We start from the raw sequence: 5,291 nt of genomic DNA on the forward strand, positions 1-5,291 counted from the left end.
TTTGTGAGATCGTCAATATTGTACCAAAGGTATTTTTAGAGTATACCGAATCAGTATAGCTATCCTTCTTCTGACACAGCAACGCAATTTCAAACAGTATATCGACATGAAGTGCTAGATAATTTCTTTCTTCTTCTTGCTTGTCGATGTATAACCACGTATCATGCGATAGAAAATTCCTCAAATTCCTGGAATATAATATAGGGGATTCTATTATTGGTTTGGGGCTAGAAACGGAAGATCAGGTAACCCGTGAATCCAACAAGTTTATAATAATTCATGAAGGAAATTATCATATTTCCGCAAGTCAATTAGATGCGAAATCTAAAAATTGACTTTTTTTCGTAATTGCATAAGAGGTTTTGTTTTTTGTTGTAAGCCCTCCTTTTTTTATTTTAAGGAATTGCTTAGTCGTCTAGTAACAAGTAAGAGTAGTCGATAGTATTAGATATAGATAAAAAAAAGAGCAAGGAATAAAAAAAAAATTCTACTAATCAATATTTGTGAGGCGGCCTTTCTTGTATTCTTGTATTAGATCCAAAGGTTTTTTCTTGACCTAACTACAAAGATGATGAATCTATTTCTTTTTCTTTTCTACTCTTGTCCTGCCGCTCTATTTTTGTGAATACCGTTTAGAATGATTGATGAATCAAAAAATTTCAATTGAACTTATTCTTTCAATTGGTATTTTTGCTTATCCCCGTCTCTTTTAAAAATTGAAACTTAGGTAAGTGCTTTATAAACATATGTATAAAAAGAACATATTTCATTTAGCTCCTTCATGCCTACTCTAACTAGTTATTTCGGTTTTTTACTAGCGGCTTTAACTATAACCTCAGCTCTATTTATTGGTCTGAGTAAGATACGACTTATTTGAAAATTAATTGAATGAACGAACAATTAATAAAAACAAAGTTTTCTGTCCTATTCCATATATTCTATAGTTCCTTACCGTGTTAATTATCAATTATTAGTTATTGATATTCATGGGCAATAGAGATTAATATTTAGGGATAGATATTACCTTTCTTTTTCTCCTTTCAAATAAATTGAAATGATTGAAGTTTTTCTATTTGGAATCGTCTTAGGTCTAATTCCTATTACTTTGGCTGGATTATTCGTAACCGCATATTTACAATACATACGTGGTGATCAGTTGGACCTTTGATTAATTAACATCTCTTTTTTTGACTGACCCCTTTAATTTTAATTTAATTAATTTAATTCAAGGAGGTCAAATTCGAATTGCTGTTCAATTTTTTTTTTTTTTTTTTTTTTTTCAGTTCGGTGTAATTTTCGACTTAACAAGAGCGGAATCACGCTCTGTAGGATTTGAACCTACGACATTGGGTTTTGGAGACCCACGTTCTACCGAACTGAACTAAGAGCGCTTTCTTATCATAATAAATAAGACTGTAAAAAAGAGGATTCTTTTATTTTATAACCCCAATACATCGTGCACACCTATACTATCATATATCATATATAATATGAGAAAATGATAGATTATGTATGCTTAATTTTAATCAATCTAAAACTAAAATGGCTCCCTCCTTACTGCTCAAAGGAGAAGTAATAGGTAGGGATGACAGGATTTGAACCCGTGACATTTTGTACCCAAAACAAACGCGCTACCAAGCTGCGCTACATCCCTTTCAATTGGCCTACGATGTTATTGTAGAGAATCCCTGTCTTGTTTTCCACACCCTTATTTCATCTATTGATATACAAAAATTATCTTTCCATTTCCTCTTTTTGGTCTCATATCATATAACAACCATATAATGAATAATAAATGAATCTTTTTGGCGGGAATTCTCAGGCAGAAAGGGACCTATTTTGCTGTTTTAAGAAAAGGAAAATCTTATCTATCGAATCATTGTACATTTAAATTTTAATTTTGAATTAGGAATTCCGGGTACAAATATACAAATACAAGTGGTCTTTAACCACACATACATGTGATTATATATGTATTACCATAATGTATGTAATACGATAAAGAAGGAGGATTTTAAATGCGAGATCTAAAAACATATCTTTCCGTAGCACCGGTACTAAGTACTCTCTGGTTCGGTTCTTTAGCGGGTTATTGATAGAGATCAATCGTTTCTTCCCGGATGCGTTAACATTCCCTTTTTTTTAATTCTAGTTATTGTCGCGGGACGGGGTGAAAAAGATTAGATCGATATACAATCAAATATCTGTGACTAATCTCTCGCCCCCCCTTGACTTTAGTTGTTTTTAGAATTATAATTATATAAGAAATGAATTCTAATTATATAAGAAATAATTCTATTTAGTTTTTTTAGAATTCTAATTATATAAGAATTATATAAAATAAATAAGGAAGGTAGAACGAAAAAAGTGGATTGAACCTCAACAAAACTTGGGTTCAAGCTCCAATTAAATTACTAGTAGAGCGAAAAGAGAAATGTGGCTGGAACAACAGTATCCTACAAGATACTTAAAGAAAATACCGTACTGTGATTCTAAATCGAGTTAGAAATCATTGTATTACTTATTTACTATTAGTATAATACATATTGATTTACTATATTGATTGCAATTGATTGCAACGAAATCTTTCAGGATTTGGTTTTGAGTTAGCAACTTTTATTTATTTATTTTCATTCCTTTCTTCTTCTTCACTTTTGATCGGAAAATAGAAGAGTTGGGTGAATTAAAAACTCAAAGGGGGTTCATGGCCAAGAGTAAAGATGTCCGAGTAACGATTATTTTGGAATGTACCAGTTGTGTTCGAAACGTCGTTAATAAGGAATCAACGGGCATTTCCAGGTATATTACTCAAAAAAATCGACACAATACGCCTAGTCGATTGGAATTGAAGAAATTCTGTTCCTATTGTTACAAACATACAATTCACGGGGAGATAAAGAAATAAATCGAATCAAGTACTCGTATGTCAACCCTTCCCGAGAATATGAGAAAATAGGACATTAGGTATTTAGGTAACATTAGGTATTTAGTATGAGAAAATAGGACATTAGGTATTCAGGTATAATAATATATATTATATAATATATTAAGTAATATTAAGTATATAATTAGTTAGATATAATATATAACTAATATATAACAAATATTTTATTTATATATTAGTCTATATTTGTATTTCCTTGTCTATTCCACGCTTTCTTTTTAAAGTGAAGTTTTTAGTTTTAAATTATTCGATATGCACGTTAATAAATTTTTAACCTTTTTAACCTGGTATATGATTGTATCAATATTCTTTTATTTTTTTTTATTCTATTTTTTATTTAGTTCTTATTTTTTTAATAATTTTTTTCTTTATTCTCGAGTCAATTATTTATTTTTTTAGTTTACCGTCTTCGAATGATTTTTAGTTTACAGTCTTCGAATGATTAGGAGTTGGATTTTCATTGATTAGGAATTAGATTTTTAATATCACTAACTATTTTTTTTTTTATTTTCTATTCGTGCATAATGATTATTTTAATATTGTTAATTTTAATATTGTTGTTAATTTTAATATTGTTAATATTGTATTATTTATTATATTGTATGATTTATTCATTACTATATTTTTTAGTTATTACTATATTTTGTATTTATTACTATATTTCATTATTTATTTCTTATTTTATTAATTATTTATTATTTTCGTGTCGGTTCTATATATATTTATAAATTATATTTATTTATTATTTATGTATTATCACAGTTATAGATATTTATTTAAATTATATTTATATATTAAATATATTAAAATATTAAATTATATTTATATTTTATATATTAAATATATTAAAATATGAAATTATATTTATATATATTTATAAATTATATTTATTTATTATTTATGTATTATCACAGTTATAGATATTTATTTAAATTATATTTATATATTAAATATATTAAAATATTAAATTATATTTATATTTTATATATTAAATATATTAAAATATGAAATTATATTTATATATTAAATATATTAAAATATGAAATTATATTTATATATTAAATATATTAAAATATGAAATTATATTTATATATTAAATATATTAAAATATGAAATTATATTTATATATTAAATATATTAAAATATGAAATTATATTTAAATAAATATCTATAAATAATATAATAATAAAATAAACTAATAAAATAAACAAATAAATAATAAATAAATAATTAAAATAAACTAATAAAATAAACAAATAAATAAGAAATAAATAATAAATAAATAATACAATAATAAAAAAAACAAAGCAAATCGTATTTATTCTATTAATTCTATAATTTGAATTTGATCCGATCAAAATAGGATTTTAGAAAAGGATAGGATAGGATTATTTTTAGAAATAAGGAATAAAGAAATGATGGATAAATACAAGCGATCTTTTCGTAGGCGTTTGCCCCCGATCCAATCGGGGGATCGAATTGATTATAGAAACATGAGTTTAATTAGTCGATTTATTAGTGAACAAGGAAAAATCTTATCTAGGCGAGTAAATAGATTGACTTTAAAACAACAACGATTAATTACTATTGCTATAAAACAAGCTCGTATTTTATCTTCGTTACCCTTTATTAATAATGAGAAACGATTTGAAAGAAGGGAGTCGACCGCTAGAACTAGAACCAGAAATGAGAAACGATTTGAAAGAAGAGAGTCGACCGCTAGAACTACTGCTCTTAGAACCAGAAATAAATAGGCTTACCCTTCAATTGACTCAAAATTATCAAACGTAGACTGATGCTTTATTCAAAAAATCTGATAATCAAAATTGTCGTGTCGTAAGAAAAAAGAAATAAATAAAAGAATCGAATCGGGTTGGGGAAGAAAAATAAATTTTTTTTTTTTTTATTGAGCGTCTTCGCTCATCTTGTTTTCTTGTTTTGATGACCTTATCAGAATTTTTTTATCATATTAATTTCTACTCTACCTCCCTCGAGTTCATTCTCGAGGGAACCCCATTTCATTTAAAGCATTTCGGTGGATTCCTTCCGATCTCCTTATTTTATAATCTCGTTGGAAATCATATAAAGACAATTCCTATTTGAGATAGCTATTTGTGCAAGTATTTTACGATTAAGAAGCAACTGTTTCTTGTACCGATTTTTTATTAATCTACTATAATTATAGGATACCCCCATTCCTCGAATTCCTGCATTTATTCGAGTGATCCACAAACGACGAAAATATCTTTTTTTCCTATCTCTATCCCGATCAGCCGAAACCAAAGCTCTTACTCTTTGTCTCCGAGCTATATATCCCTCTTTCATTCTGGTCATTGAATAAAAGAAA

At 26.9% G+C, this 5,291-nt stretch overlaps 2 non-coding genes across 2 annotated transcripts; both read right to left on the minus strand.

The window, feature by feature from the left end:
* Nucleotides 1-1,317: 1,317 nt before the first annotated feature.
* TRNAW-CCA (transfer RNA tryptophan (anticodon CCA)) lies at nucleotides 1,318-1,391 on the minus strand. Its single transcript has one exon. It is a non-coding gene; the product is annotated as a tRNA-Trp (tRNA).
* A 189-nt stretch (nucleotides 1,392-1,580) lies between these two features.
* Nucleotides 1,581-1,654, minus strand: TRNAP-UGG (transfer RNA proline (anticodon UGG)). Its single transcript has one exon. It is a non-coding gene; the product is annotated as a tRNA-Pro (tRNA).
* Nucleotides 1,655-5,291: the final 3,637 nt, after the last annotated feature.

This window comes from Durio zibethinus, unplaced genomic scaffold, assembly GCF_047325235.1.
Source record: "Durio zibethinus cultivar Kanyao isolate XHJ-2024 unplaced genomic scaffold, ASM4732523v1 HiC_scaffold_95, whole genome shotgun sequence".
Taxonomy (NCBI): Eukaryota; Viridiplantae; Streptophyta; class Magnoliopsida; order Malvales; family Malvaceae; genus Durio; species Durio zibethinus.